This window comes from Amblyomma maculatum, chromosome 1 (assembly GCF_055883805.1).
Source record: "Amblyomma maculatum isolate TAMU_Amacu chromosome 1, ASM5588380v1, whole genome shotgun sequence".
In the NCBI taxonomy this organism is placed as follows: Eukaryota; Metazoa; Arthropoda; class Arachnida; order Ixodida; family Ixodidae; genus Amblyomma; species Amblyomma maculatum.
Genome location: NC_139344.1, coordinates 63,399,347 through 63,415,895, shown reverse-complemented (window position 1 = coordinate 63,415,895; position 16,549 = coordinate 63,399,347).

The window sequence follows — 16,549 nt, the reverse complement described above, 5'->3', positions numbered from 1 at the left end:
CGTCAATTCTTCGGCGGTCAGCCTTTTTCACAGTCCAACTCTCGCATCCATACATCAAAACTGGAAAGACCATAGCACGAGTTATACGGATCTTGGTTGGCAGACTAATGTCTCTGCTTTTTACTAGGCGGTCAAGGCTAACCATTGCTCTCTTTCCCAGAAGCAGGCGTTTCCTAATTTCATGACTGCAGTCTCCTTCCGAGGTAATCATGGCGCCCAAGAAGAGAAAATCTGTCACAGCTTCCAGCTTCCATTGATGCTCCAGGACTTGATAGGGCAAGACGCCATGATCATTGTCTTTTTAATGTTCAGTTTAAGCCCAAACTTCTCACTCTCTTCATGTACGCGCATCAGAAGTCTCTTGAGTTCCACTTCACTTTCTGCCATTAAAGTGGTATCATCCGCATATCTAAGGTTGTTGATACGTTTTCCAGCAATTTTCACTCCAGCTGAAGACTCGTCCAGACCGGCCTTCCTCATGATGCACTCTGCATATAGGTTAAATAGGCAGGGCGACAGTATGCAGCCTTGCCTCACTCCTTTCTCAATCGGAAACCAATCAGTAAGACCATGCCCAGTTCTGACTGTGGCTTCTTGTCCTTCATACAGGTTCCTGAGGAGACAGAAGAGGTGAATTGGAACCCATCTCTTGGAGAGATTGCCACAATCTGCTGTGATATACGCTGTCAAACGCTTTCGCATAATCAATAAAGCAGAAGTAGATGGGTTTCTGGAACTCTCTTGCTTTTTCCATGATCCAGCGAAGGTTGGCAATTTGGTCTCTAGTTCCTCTACCCTTGCGAAACCCAGCTTGCACGTCCGGAAGCTCCCGATCCACATACTGTTGCAGCCTACCTTGGAGGATTTTCAACATCACCTTGCTAGCATGCGAAATATGCGCGATCGTGCGGTAGTTGGAACAATCTTTGGCACTGCCTTTCTTTGGAATGGGGATGTAAACTGACCTCCTCCAATCCTGTGGCCACTGCAGGGTTGTCCAAATCTTCTGACATAATGTATGCAGAATGTTAACAGCGTCATGGTTGAGGTTTTGAAGCAACTCAGCTGGAATGCCATCAATTCCGCTAGCTTTGTTCTTAGCAAAGCTGGCTAAGGCCCATTCAACTTTACTCTTCAGGATGCCCGGCTCAAGATCACTAATCACAACCGTCTTATGTTGGGTTTGCACATTCGGGTCCTTCTTGTACAGTTCTTCTGTGTATTCCTGCCACCTCTTCTTTATCTCTGAGGCTTCAGTGAGGTCCTTGCCTCGTTTGTAATTTATCACGCCCAGCTTTGCACAGAAGCTTCCTTTGATATCTTTGATTGTCTTATACAGAGCTCTTGTGTTCCTTAATAGGCTGTTGTCCTCAACTGCTTGGCACTGTATGTTCAGGAAGGCATTCTTACCTCTCCTTGCTATTTTCTGAAAATCCGCATTGAGAACCTTGTATCTTTCTCTTTCTCCCATAACTTTTGCCATCCTCCTTTCCTCAGCTATTTGCAAAGCCTCTTCAGATAACCAGTTTGCTTTCTTGCATTTCTTTTGCTTTGGAACTACCTTAGTAGCAACTTCTTGTATTATATCACGAACATCAGTCTACATCTCTTCGGGCTCTCTGTCTTCTAGATCTAATTCTTGAAATCGATTCCTCACCTCCACAGCATATTCTAATGGAATTTGATCCAGATCATACCTGAAAGGCCTTCTAGTTTTCTGCGTTTTCCTCAATCGAAGCTTAATTTTGGCAACAAGAAGCTGATGATCGGTGCCACAATCGTCCCCAGGCCTTGTTTTTACTGCTTGTAAAGCGCTTCTCTATCTCTGCCGGCAAAGAATATAATCGATCTGATTTCTGTACAGACCGTCCGGTGAAGTCCATGTGTACAGGCGCCTCTTGTGCTGTTGAAAATGAGTATTCGCTATGGTAAGGTTGTTTTCTTGAAAAAACTCTACTAGCCTCTGTCCAGCTTCATTTGGCTCGCTAAGACCGAACTTGCCTATAATTCCGGATATTTCTTCACTCCCGACCTTAGCATTCCAGTCTCCTATCAGAAAAACGACGTCTGATGATGGGGTGCGGTCTAGAAGGCATTGTAGGTCCGCATAAAATCTCTCAACGTCAGCTTCTTCAGCAGTAGTGGTCGGTGCATAGACTTGGATAACTGTTATCTTGAACCGGTGACCTTGGATCCGAAGTGAAATCATTCGGTCGTTTTTGGGGTTGTACCCTAGCACTGCTTTGCCCATTCTTCTGTTTACTATGAGAGCGACCCCATTCCTTCTCTTGGATTCGTGCCCACAATAAAAGACATAATGGTCGCCGGAGTTAAATTCTCCCATTCCGGTCCACTTGAGCTCGCTGATACCCAAGATAGCAATGTTCAATCTGTCCATTTCTCGTTTGACGACATCCAGTTTACCTTGCGTCTTAGATCTTACATTCCATGTTGCTATGTGATATATGTCCTTGCAACATCGGACTTTCCGGTCGCTTCCCGACACATCCACAACTGAGCGTCCTTTTGGCTTTAGCCCAGCCGCTTCATTCGTCCTGGAGCTACTAGGAATCGCCCTTTGTTCATCCCCAGTAACATGTGGGACGCCTTCCAACCTTGGGGGCTCATCTTCCGGCGCCATATCGATAATGGTATTGTGACTGGCCATAGGGTTTTCTTGGCAGGAAATACTGGAGTGGGTTGCCATTACCTTCTCCAGTGAATCACATTTTGTCAGAACTCTGTGCCGTGACCTGTCTATCTTGGGTGGCCCTACACAGCAGAGCTCACGACTTCATCGAGTTTCGCAAGCCCCTCCGCCACGACAAGGCAGTGATCCATGAAGGGGCCTTTCTAGACAAAATTGTATAAATGCGGGTACAACGAATCTATATTCCATCGACCTCAAAGACTTTCTTTTTAAACTTTTTAAGCTTTACATGACAACCGTACCTTTCAAAACGTGGCTTCGTGCAAAAGGGATTGATTTCGTGCTATGTTCAGTGGGCTGTCGCCTCAATCACTAGCGGAAATTATAGATCACTGCTGTGTATATTGTCGTGATATCTGTTTTTTGGAGATGTTCTTCAACGGACTCTCAATACAAATATTCATAATACGCCCCATACTATAAGAATTTTGCCTTCATTGAAATGATCTAATGTTCCATATGATCTTTATGTGCTCATGAGACTTTTTAGCCTGCGGAAGAGTCGCATGATAGATCTCCATGCAGGGCCACTACGTTCATTGAAGTCTCTGTTAAGGGAACAATGTGGAATGATGCATGGGAGATTACATGCGTAAGATCGACCTCCTGCCTAGATGCCTTTAGTCGATGCATGTTTAGATGTATTCCCGGAATTTTGGTTTGTGGACGAAGTGAGAGCTGGATGCTCATGCGACTGTGTACAACGGATTGCCGGATGGGACCTAGTTAACTGGGGCTTGAAGCATATCAGGGTTGGTAAACTTCCACACAGTAAAGAAAAAAAATGTTATGTTATTAACTTATCATCACAGCAATGAGATTGGCTGCTGCTTGTGATTGGCTGGTAATTGCGTCTTAATCTATCCCACGGCTAAAGTGAACTCTGGAGGACCGGCACTTCATGAACATTGAGACCAGCGCTCTGAGGGCAGTGCCCGCAAACGCAACGAAGGCGGAGCATGGGTGTCCAAACACAGTAAACGGGAATATAGAGCCTTATATGCACGGGGAAGCCAATCGCAGCAATGACTCCAAGACGCTGAGAACCGGCGAGAACGTTAAGTCGGCGTGTCGCACTCGCTTCATTATCGCTGCTACCACGTGGTGTATAAAGTGGCGTAACGATAAGACCATGAATGTTTCTTCAGTGACAACCTCCTTCGTGTAGTTCATTATGTATGGATGAGATCAAAGCAGTGAACAGCATGCTTGCATTCATGCTGTGAAGTGGTCTAAGCGTAGCATGTATTGGAACGCAACGTTCATTTTTTTTTTTTTTTTGGAAAGCTGTATACATTTATAAGTTTCCAAATAAAATGCCTGAGTGCAACACTTCTGTAGCTAGTACAGTCTCCGCTCGCACTGGTTTCGTAGGGTTTATTATTTTAACGTTCCAAAGAGACTCAGGCTGTGAGGAGGCTGTGGAAGAGCGCTCCGTATAATTCACATAGTATATCGGAATTAGAATTGTTAATAATGTGCCTCAGGAGCCCAGTGTTTCCCCATAGCGTGTATGAAACGAACTCTTCTCGTTACACGCATGCTTTTCACCTCCATTTGAGAAATGCCTCGTTCGTTTTTGCGCCATCGTTCCGGGGTCTGCAAGTGTATATTTGTTTGGTCGGTTATAGATGCTCTTCTACTCTCACTTTACTCGCAGCCGCTATTTCGCCTTTATCCTACAAGAACAATAAAAATATCGCGTTATTGCCGCTTTTCAGGACGCCTTGGTTACGCCTTAAGGTATTTTTGGCAATTTGCGACACCTCGACTGCAGACTGGTTATTTTTTGGCTACTTTTGTAATGTTTGTGGCTTCTCATTTAGTTTTCGACCTGGCAGCCTTATAGAAGAGCGCCGTTACGGGAAGCGTGATTTGCGGGAATGAACGACGGGCATAACTGGACTTCAGCGTCCTCACAACCTTCATATACTTCTAAGCATTTTCACAGGGGATAAATTGCACGTTCAATATATCGAATAATGTAAAATGAGGATTCGATACAGCTGGTCTCTGCAGTAGTCGCACTTCAGTTAGCCGTATAGCAGTAGCAGCTGCAGCACTGAGTAGAAGCAAGATTGAGGCTTCACATCTCAGTCAAGCTAAGCGGCCTGCAACAATTTCCGTATCTAAAGTATTCTTCAGCGCGCTCCAAAATGCCAGACTGGGGTCATCGACGAGTTAACTACGCGCCGTATCCCATAATTGTGCATGCAAAGCAATACTGCATGTTGTCGCATTAAACGCAGGCAGCCAATATTAGCGCCTTTTACCCAACTCGACTCGCACTCTGCGCCGCACCAAAGGAAGTAACACCAGTAAACTCGTTTCGCTTCTGCTGAACCTGGCTTTCACCAAAACCGAAGTGCTTTCCCGTGCGTTTTCTCCTGCAACCTCTTCTCCCACGCCTCCAAGCAGTTCCAATACCTCGCAAGCGTGAGCCGCCTTTTTGTCGCTCTCACTCAGTAAAGGGCGCAGCCGTCCCTTCTTCGAATGGGAGGTCTTTCTTTTACATATATTTGAGACGTCGACTGCGTTTTTCATCTGCCGTGAATTTTTCAGGTGCGCACTAGGAGGCGGCTACAGTAAGGAGAATATTTCAAACGAACAACTAACGGAAGTGAACGAAAGTGCAAAAAATAAAATGCCAACAACTTGCTCATTGCTTGTCGAAGTGGCGGTTAGTTGTTTACAGCCATAGCAGGTTGGCACTGCTGCAGCAAGGTCCGTCCGGAGAAATGCGTGCCGATAATACGAGTCTGTCCATACGTATTGGAGTAATTGCGATACAGTGAAGTAAATATTCCAGTGAACAGTTCACGTAGCATTGAGCCGATGAAGAGAATGCCATTAACGGCGTCGCGCGCTAGCGATGACTCTGTAAAGTGGCACAGAAGAAGTATTTCTAAACTTAGCACTAGAGTTTTCTATGCAGGTATGCTCCCTGCATGCAGAAATGCGCGTTTTATTTGTTCATCCGTTCTCCCACAACGTGAGCAAATGACCATCTCAGCTGGCCCATATAAATTCAGTAACTGGTCAAAAGTATTTTCACTGACGCCACATTTTTGCTGGGAGGTTCATGTAACCAAACGAAAGTAATTAAACTAAAGAAACTATGAAAATTGGGTTAGCGTGCAAGTTTACCCAGGACCTTTCAACAGCGAGGCGCCCTTACAAAAAAGCTTAATGAGCTTCTGATTAAATGGTAATTACATTCCTCATCATGCACATTAACATTTCTATACATTTTCTTGATGCATTTTTGATGAGTTTCACAAGAAAGTTGGCCACCGTGTTTCTGGTTGGTACCTAATGTGTGCATTTCTTGTGTGTTGTTCATGAGTGTTGACCAATGAGCACTTTTGGATAAAAAGTAAAAGCTAAAACGTAGCGAAGCACCTCAACTACATTAAAAAAAGCTAAAAAATAAAAAAAAAATTAAAACTAAGCGAAAAAAAAACTGCACCTCTGGCGCGATTCGAACTCGGTACCTCTTATTCCGTAGCTTTCTACGCTAACCAGTCGGCCACTCGGGGAACTGGTAATGTCGGTAATGTATTTGCTTCTTATGTCTGGACTGCATTCATAAGATTTGGACATAATGTTTCGAAGCATGTTTCGAAGTGTACAGGGCATTGCGGCTGCTCTAACAATTACAACTTCTTGACCACTAGACTTGCATCTAGTGTTCTAGATACCTATGCGCACTATTTTGTCCACTGCAGTCATTTTAACATGTCGAGTTTGGCATCGCTGGCAAATTTATCAGCGCTGGCTCTTCGGTGGTTGCTACCTTGGGCGTAATTTTCGCTGAACACGGAGCTGTAGCACGAACCTTTAAGGAAAAAAAGTGCGAGCAAGCTTCAATACCGACCAGCGCAGAAGCGCCAACACTATTTGACTAGTAACTAAATCTTATTTGCATCTAAACATTTCGGGAAGCGTTGCGATGACTGAGGGCTCGGCTAATCTATACGCAGAGCAAGAAGGAGCTCGAAAGCTTAAGAAACACGCAAAATATGATGCATTATAAAGAAGGCATTGCTTCTCGTGCCCTGGTCGCGCACATGCTACCAGGACGGTCCAGTTCCGATTCAACGCACGGCTCGGGTTACGTCCGCGCGTCGTCGTCGGCGCAGGCCGGTGTACCCCTGCTGGTCTCTCCAAAACGGCCTGCTCGCAGGTGCAAGGAGGCATTGGAAATGAAGCGGCCTTGCGTCCGTTAGCTTGGAGGCGGTGTGGCAGTGCGTCGGTTCGCGTACACAACAATATCCTTGCCCGTAACACCCTCAAGCATATTGTCCAACCGCAGCACCCATTCGCTTGGCAAGAAGTGATTTGCAATGGCACAAACACCCAAGACGCAGGGTGTAGCGTGTTTTGAATGAAACAAATGTCCAAAAAGTTGTTTTTGTTTTTACAGTGCATGCTAAACAGAAATGAAAACATAGTAAAGAATATACATTCGCTTAGTGATGTATAATTTCCCTCATTTGAGAAAGTCAATGTATTTCCACATTAGCTCCTATACAAAAATACTGTTTTGTTTTCCAAGTACAAAACTTCTTGCGTAATCTCAAATGAAAGTCTGTTGCGGATCTCATGTTAAAACACATAAAAATTGTTTCTTAGGCAACATCCTACATATGCTAATCAGAAATGAAAACATACGGCTCTGAAAGTGTGCAGTTAACAAAGAAATAATATATATTCACTTAGTGATGTATACATTTCCTCATTTGATAAAGTCAATGTATTTCCACATTAGATCCTACCCAAAAATACTGTTGCGTTTTCCAAGCACAAAACTTCATGTGTGATCTCAAAGGAAAGTCTGCTGCGGATATGATGTTAAAACACATCTAATCTTGAATCTCCTTTGAGTGGTTGATGACTCATCAAAAACACATTACGTGGGTAGCAGAAATTCAATATCCATTTTTGTAAGGGCGAGCACAGTATACCAAACAGTACGAAGCCTCATTGGCTCAAGGTTAATAAAGGTGTATATAGTGAATGCTCAATGCGAACTGTAGAGACTAGATAGCGCAGTTGCGTTGAACTCTTCAACAAACACGTTCAAAAAACACCATACGAAAGAAACATTTTAATTCTTGGAAGAATGCTCTATGTCATCGCAAGATGACCAAAAAGAAAGAGACTAAAACATTGCACTTTTTTATTATTTAGGAACGCACGGGGCATCTTGCTTAAGGATGTGTCTCTTTGTTGGATTCGAGCATGCATTCGTAGGGAGTTTCGCGCGTGTTAATGTCCGCGCCCACACGGGCATGCATCGGCCACGTTTTTTTTTCATTGAAGTGGTATTGTTTTTGTGTGTCTGGTTTGCTTGTACAGTGCATATTATGTTCATGAGCATGCCTGCGCCAACGTCAAATTCCTGATCGCTTGCATCCGCCTCACCTGGAACACCTCGCAAAATTGAATAGAAAAAAGGAACAAAATGGCAATAGTTCACCCATACTTAAGCACAAGCTTTACGTGCAAAAACTAGAAGTGGTTCGCACGCAAGCTAGACGTTCTTGGCTTGAATTAAGCCTGAGTAAGCTTAATTACGCTTTGGAAGGTGTAATAACTACGAATGTGAGTTCAGGCAGCAACATACTACTGTTATGGGACCTTACAGGCCTTTAGGATTAGCTAGGCCTATTAGGTCGATAGGAATACTGCGTTCAGTTCAGCTTAGGAAGCCGTATTTCATCATCAGCAGCAGTAGCCAGACTATACTCATTGCAGGGCGAAAGCCCGTCCCATATTCCTCCAATTAACACGGTCCTATGCTAGCAGCATTCACTTGACCCTTGCGAACTTCTCAACCTCATCCGCCTATCCTATTTTCTGGCGCCCCCTGCTACGCTTTCCTTCCTTTAGTATTCAATCGTTACCCTTTCCAAACATCGGTTATCCTCTTTTCGCACTACATGTCCTGCCCATGCACATTTCCTCTTCTTGATTTCCACTAGAATGTCATTAACTCGAGTTATTTCTCGGACCCACTCTACAGGCTTCCTATTTCTAACGATGTACCTATCGTTTTCCGTTCCATAGCCTTCTGCGTTGTCCTCAAGTTACGCAAAACCCTTTTCGTTAACCTCCGCGTTACAGCCCAGCCCCATAGGTGAGTACAGATAAGACGCAACTGTTATATACACTCCTCTTGAGCGATACCGGTAAGCTGCTAGTAATAATCTGCGAGTGCTTGCCAAATGCGCTCCATCCCAATCTTATTATTCTTGTTATGTCCTTTTCATGGTCCGAATCTGCGGTTACTACCTGTCCTAAGTTGAGATATTCGTCTACCACTTCAAGTGCTTCGGTAGTAAACTGCTTTTCTTTCCCGAGGCTGTTGAGAATTCGCTAAGTATTTTGCACGTTGATATTTAGGCCTACTTTTCTACTTTTCCTGCCTATAGGTCATCAATAATCGTTTGCAGCGCATTCCCTGAATTACTTAGGAAGGCAATGCCATCCGAAAATCCCAGATTACTGAGGTATCGGTAATCAGTATTAGAGGTATCAGTATCAGTATCAGTAATGCCATCAATCCTTATCCCTAAATGCTCCCATTCCAAGTCTCTGAATACTACCTCTAAGCAGCCTAGCACTGGGAAGGTCGCGTCTCCTTGGCGAATACCTTTTTTATGGGGATTTTATTTCTTTATGCAGAATTGTGGTTTCTGTGCAGCCGCTATGTAGATATCTTCGAATACTTCCACGTACGACTCATCTACATCCTCATTTCACAATACCAACCTCAACCTAATCTATGTGTTTCCTGACCTGTGCTTCACATGTGTTTATTTAGGGTTTGAGGGAGAAGTTACGATTATGCTGACAGGCAACTTCTTCTTTGCAAGTGTTAATTATGGTTTATTAGCCTTTACCTTGGTGGTCATAGTCGCTCATACCAAGTGATATTACAGCCTTGTATAGAAAAGGAAGGTTTCGTTGTTGCCATAGTCACACTTGGTTAATCAGACGGAATCCAAAAAATGACGAAATCCATCGTGATAGACTACAAGTGATTTCTCATTCAAGCAAGTACTTGCGCCTTGTTTCAGCTAACAGGCGAGGATTCTATGCCGCACACGCCGTGTCAAGGCTCATGCAGCGCGGGTGCTTGCTAAATAATGACGTAATGAAAAGTGCGCACATGATATTTACTAGTGACAAACCTTCTTAGTGTTATTTTTTGCACGGAATATGAGAACTTTAAAAAACGCGCATGAATTCCTGAAGTGGTTTATTGTATTTGTACGGAGCACAATTTATGTTCTGCGTACGCTTATATAGCGATGTGTAGATAGCGACTCATGTTAAGTTTGTCGCCTAAATAAATGAATTTCTCCCAGCATACTGGCTACAATAAAAAAAAAAAAGTGTGTGCGAAATGTCTTTATTGCTTAGCAACAGGGACTTCATTTGACGTCGCAGGTGTGAATAGGATTTATGTCAATGAATTTTAGGCGGAGTTATTCAGGTTTTGTTTTCTGCTTCAAATTTTTTTTTGTTATTTTATCGGAACAAGTGGAACAAACTTCGGAATGTCACAAAGAAATGTTATTCTAGATTTAAAGTTTGTCCAAAGGAGTAAATTACACTGAGTAAAGAGCATGACCCCTGTGATGTGCTTTGTACGAATTGGACCGTTACATTACTGCATTATTTCTAGTACTGTCAGTGATCTGTGAGTGAACTGCTGACCTTTATCTAACTGAACTGTTTGCAGGAGCCCTTGAACAACTTATTCAGCCTTTGTCAAAAGTGTAAACCAATGCTAGTGCTAAACGACTGCGCATTATTAGATGTGCTGGGGCGTCTATATATGTAGGATGTCGATATAATATCAAATTATTCAGAGCCCGTTATATAACGGATCTTGAAAGTGTCAAGCTAATTTTGTGCCTACGTTCACAATATAGGACAAATGACAAACAGTGCACAAATGTACCAACCATATTAACGACAGTAAGGTCGCCATGGGGTGCGTGTTTCTCTCTTGTTATGAAGCTGGCTTGAATACGACTGATAGTTATGCCATGGTGTGACCACCGGGTCCTGACATTACTTGCAGAGTCTGACTATGCAGCGAAGCACAACGAAATAGGACTTGTAAGTAGAAAGGTATTCCCTGCTCCTATTAAGAAGGCTGGAAATAGCGTGCGGTATGTGAGTGTGGCTCTATGCGAAGCCTTGCGAGTGCCTCTAGTTTGTTAATTTTGGGGGCTTTCAGGGAGCGCGCATTTCTTGCATTCCTAACTAGAGAGCCATGCTCACTGAAGCGTACAAGGAGTCACAGTGACAAAATATTTTTCGCAAAGATCCGGCCAAAACTCGCTATTTGGAGACTGCGCCCTGTGCTTACCGCTAGCGACAGATGGTTTCCCATGGGTTACTCCTTGCATAATAAACAGCTGGGATGTACCGAAGCTCAGACTGAAGCAAGTTGTCTGGTAGTGAGTGCAGTTGGCTGGTCGCTTGTTTTCGACAAAAACAAAAAAAAAGCAAAACCGCCATCATCCGACAGAAACTCTGGAGATAGATCTTATGCTATTTGGCGAAAAATTTTCAAGTCCGCGTTACACCATGGAGCAAAAAGTGGTGATCTTGGGCGATGACGACACACCATCCGGGCCCGTCTATGTTCTCGGTGCTGCAACGGTGAGTTCAGGGCGAAGGCAAAAGTGCAATTTATATCCATGCCCTTCGCCAAGAAAAGGGGGGGGGGGGGGGGAAGGCGGGCAAGGCCCATCGACAGCGTCTCGCTACATCTTCCTTCGCTCTTCTTTTGTGTTTCGTCGGCGGCGGTAACTGCATTGCCGGGCGCCTGTGTACTTACTGTGGGGCTCTCCGGAAAACGGCGCGCATTCTATGCCTCCTAATCCCGGTGCGCGGGTCGCTCGAGGCACTGCAACATACACTTGCCGTTCCTCCTTGGACGTCTCAGACCACGGCGGCACGCGCGCTGGAGCGCGGCGTCGCCGCCGCGAAGCTCGCGTCCGGTTCCCCGACCAGCCACTGAGCGAGAGAAGGCACCCGCGGGTGACACGCTCCTAAAGCTCCATCCAGCCACTTTTGTTTTCAGGATCCCCTTCTTTTTGCTTAACGTGGTCCTTCGTGTTTGGTCTGTCGGGTGCTCGTCGTTGTTTCGAAAGCTGCGCCATCGCAATCGATGAGATGGAATAGACCGCATGCTCCGTAATTGGTTCCTTGCCTAACCCTCTGAGACATATTACAGTTACTCGGAAGACATTCTAGAATTGCTTCCATCATTACCTCATGCGTTGTGCAGTCGTTTTCTGTTCTTATTTTTTTATTCACAGAGAGCCTTGATTCTCCCTCTCCCCACCCTATTCTTTAAAGAAACCTCGAAGCACCTGGGAACAAAAGAGCATCACAGGCTTTCCCATCTTTTTTTTTTTTTTACTTGTGCTTTCTTTACGAATTTCAGCGTGGATCGCGAGGTCCCTTTTCCGCAATGTTATTTTGTTCTGTATTTCTGACTAAAATACTTCTGATATATCTATAATTTTTTTTAACTTCGTAGAAGTTCTCTTGCGGTTTGCGTGCGCGTGAAGGGAAACATAATCGCGGCAAGGGCTGAAATTGAACTAAGCATTTTCGGCGTGCGTGAAGACTCTCGAGGTTTTTTAAATGAATGCGCGAATGCGCCGTAATGGAGTAACGCAGCACGGAGTCATCAACACACGGCGCTAGAAAATAAACGACCCACCGCTACCATTTAGCTCGCGTGTCGTGCCTGGACGTCTCTCATTTTACTTACTGTGCTCTTGGTAACACACTGCAATTTCGATTATTTTTTCTTTCTTAGTAAAAGTTTTTGTTATTGTTAATTGCTGAAAGAAAACTATAATGGAAAGGCGTCTGATTGCACCTGCTCCATCCTGTGCATGACTGTGCTGTCGTATGTTTCGATGCTATTCGCGTATTTTAACGCACTTCGTTGTTGCGTGGAATGTGCAAGACAAATGTTGGAACGCTTTCATTTCAACGCGCGCGCGAGAGAGAAAAAAAAATAATTGTCAAGGATTTAGATAGTCTCGGGTTGCACTCGGGTGCTCCAGATGGCCGGCAGTTTAAGTCTGAGAGCTTTAGCACCGCCTGCTCTACAAATGTTTTTCTGCGACGTCGGCGGCGTCAACTGTTTAAAGCCTCGCAGTCTGCAAAAATCTCGAGCATGCCTCTTGCGTGCGGCAGTTGGCAAGTGACATGGCCGGTCACTGATAGGTGGGAGTGACACACCAGCGCTTATCATAGAAGTCGTCGGACGTGTGACTGGTGGGCACGCCGTGTGACGTCACGAAACCGTGTGGCATGGCTTAGTGGCAGCTGTCAACTCGGAGAGCTCCTTTCACATGGAAGAAGGACATGGAACCCGAACACACAGTGACCCATGTTTGCGATAATGGAAGCTTGGGCGAGCTGGGGACAGCGCTAAACAGACACGGACGCAGCGATACATACAGGACGGGCGCTAACTTAAACTTACTGCCAGTTGTAAGTTAGCGCCCGTCCTGTTTGTCTCGCTGTGTCCGTGTCTTTTTGGCGCTATGTGGCACGTGAGCCATGTTTGAAGCCTCGCCGCCTCGAAAAATCCCGTGTGGCCTTGAAGTGTCCACTTCTGTGACCACTAGGGTTTGATGGTCATGTTGCACTCGATACCTTCAGCTAAAAGGCGATTCTACGGCCACTGGACATCACTATGGTTCATGTCATCCAAAAGAATTTTGCAACAGCACAATCAATAGTTCAGAAAGCCGCATTAATTGGTCTCTCATTTTCTCATATAGGCGATAACATATCACCTAGCATGCTGCTTTATGCCGCGTGAGTATGATTGACCGTCTTGAAATTTGTTTATATAAACCTCGTAGAGTAGACCTGTTAGCCCAAGGATTCAACAGCCTCTGAACTAATTCAGTTGTTACTGCATGGTGAATCAGCGCAAGAATCAACGACAAAAAGAAGGAACACAGAATAGACACATGGACGTTGAGTTTAGCTATATATGGAACGGGATCCGGTAAAAACGTCTCCGGAATAAACGTCCCCGGAGAAAATGCCCCCGGAAAAAATGTCCCCGGAAGAAACGTCCCTCGAAAAAATTTCCTTATTGGCCAAGTAAGAAAAAATGTCCCCGAACGGGGCATGAAGTCTTGCGCTATAGGACGTAGACTACGTTTCCCCGTGGCGAGCTGCAATGATGAATGATAAATGTTAACTTTATTACAGCGGTTTCACCTGTCGGCTTGGAATTGACCGCGAACATCGAACTGATGCGGGCATTCATGACAGAAAATTATGGCAGCGGTAATACCCCCCAGTGGCAGCGCCACGTCTTCACTTTGTGGGGAAAAGAGGAGCTGACCACCGGCTTTAACGGAGAAACTTGGAGCGATGCTTTAATATGTCCATAATGCACGACCGGTTAAGCCTCGTTCTGCTTAACCATCATCACCCTTATCACAATTCTACACCAGCACCAGAAGAGCGGTTGAACCTCGTCACCAGAAGGTCAAGAAAGTAATTCTAGTGACGTCTTCTGCTTTGGGCGGTTCCCCGAGACTACCATACGCCGATCTGCTTGTACCTTTCTAAGTGGGCAGTGTTAGCAAACTTATTAGACCTGCCATATACGATTGCCTAACGAGTGGCGGAGCTCGGAACCTCGCAACGTATAAAAAGCCAGATGGCTCTTTCACCATGCTTTTACACAGTTCTAAACATTTGGGCCTCCAGAGGACGTAGGTTTAAAATGATGATTACATTTAACTCAAAGCCAGGAAAGAATGGCATAAAATGTTTTCTTTTTTTTTTTTTTTCATGTGAGTTCCGGAAGAAATTTTTTTTTAGTGCCGGTTTCAGCCTTGGGGACGTTTTTTCCTAGTTGCCGCTTCTTCAGGGAACGTTTCTTCCGGAGACGTTTTTTCGGGGGACCTTTTTTCCAGGGACGTTTTTACCTACACCCATATGTTTGCATGGACCCGACAGCGAGGTTCGAGTTGAGTTGGATTCAGTTAACTTGATGATACTGGATTTACAGCAAGCCTTTCCAACCGAAACGAATAAGTAGCAGACGGCGGATCCAGTTTTCGCTCCAGCCTTCTCTTTCCTGCCTGCTCACGCGCCATTTCTTTGCTCCTCCTGCTCAGTTTCTCTTGACTTCGCTTTCAATGATTGCCACAGAACTAAGCTGCGGTTATTGTGTTGTCGTCGTGTGAAAATGAATCAGTGTTTTTCGATTATCTTGATTGTTAATGGGATTTATTCTGCCGCGAATTTCAACTACTTACATTTTCACTCATTTGTATGCAGAATCCAGAGAAATGTCGCGATGCTGAAAGCTGTCTTAAGGTTTTCTTTTTCTCTCGCAGTATCAGAATTCATGAAAAAAAAAAAAGAGTAATGGAAGCAATCCCGAAAATTAAATGACGTCTTTCATGAGCAAGGCATTTCAGCTTAAAAAATATTGTTATGAGGAGACTGACCTGGCGAATTTTCAACTTGCTAATTCCCAACACGGCACGAGAAGGTAGCCGTGCACGAAGCTCGAAACGGTAAATTTATCTTTCATAGAAAACTGTCATCCCCAGCAACAGCACTATCAACACTTGGCAAGTCTGCTCGAAATGTACCCAGAAGTCGGCTGCTTGTACATTGACCTATTCCACAGGCTGTCAGACGTATCTGGCCAAGCCTCTTCCAAGCGGAGGTTCCTGCTCAGCTATTATCTTGCATTAGATGATCCTAAATATTGTCATGTGGTGGTGACAAGGTCGATGACACAAATGAGTGTGTGAGTGCACTGAAAAAAAACTCTTTATTGGACTGACTAACGCCCGCAAATTAACTAACTGATATGGCGGCGGCGATAGCAACAAACGTGCTCGGCGGTCGTCGAAGAGAAAATGCCCGTTTCACTTGTCAGCACTGAATTAAAAGGCGGCGAGGAAAGATTAGATAAAGCCGGAAACGGTCCTAGCATGACCTGGAACGTTGTAGAAACACACGCGAATATCCGTAATCTTCGAGGTACGTCCCGACGCACCTTTCGCGACAAAAATAAAATGATAAAGCGTCGTCTTGCGACAACGAGCATGGGCAAACACGGAATACAGAATCGATAAGCGCGGTAGAATGACAATGATAAGACCGCATGCCAGAGGCTGTCGAATAATAACAAATAAAGATTTAAATAGTTCGCGGCATTACTCTTCCCTTAAAAACATCGCCTCGATGTTTCCAAATAAACAGACATGAATTAACATAAACATTGCGAAGCAAATATGAATAGCCTTCAGCGCGCGTAATATGGCTTAAGGCGTACAACATGCACAATTTCTGGGTGCACTCGGCGCCGCTGAGATGCTGTCGCGCCATCGCGAACGGCCTCGTAGTTCAATTGTCCCAGTCGGCGAAGCAACTTGTACGGGCCGAAGTATCGGCGTAAAAGCTTCTCGCTCAGTCCGCGGCGGCGAATCGGCGTCCAAAGCCAGACTTGATCTTCCGGCTTGTACTCAGCATCGCGTCATCGTAAGTTGTAACGTCGGGCGTCGGTTCGTTGCTGATCTTTAATGCGCATTCGGGCGAGTCTTCGGGCTTCCTCTTCCTCTGTACGTTGAAAGGGCGGCGACTACCGGTTACGTGCAGCAGCATTACATCGAGTGTAGTCGTGGGCTACCTGCCGTACACAAAACTGAACGGGGTCGACTTTGTTGTCTCCTCTACGGCGGTATTATAAGCGAAGATGACGTAGGATGGAATGGCGTCCCATGTCATATATTTGGCGTCGAC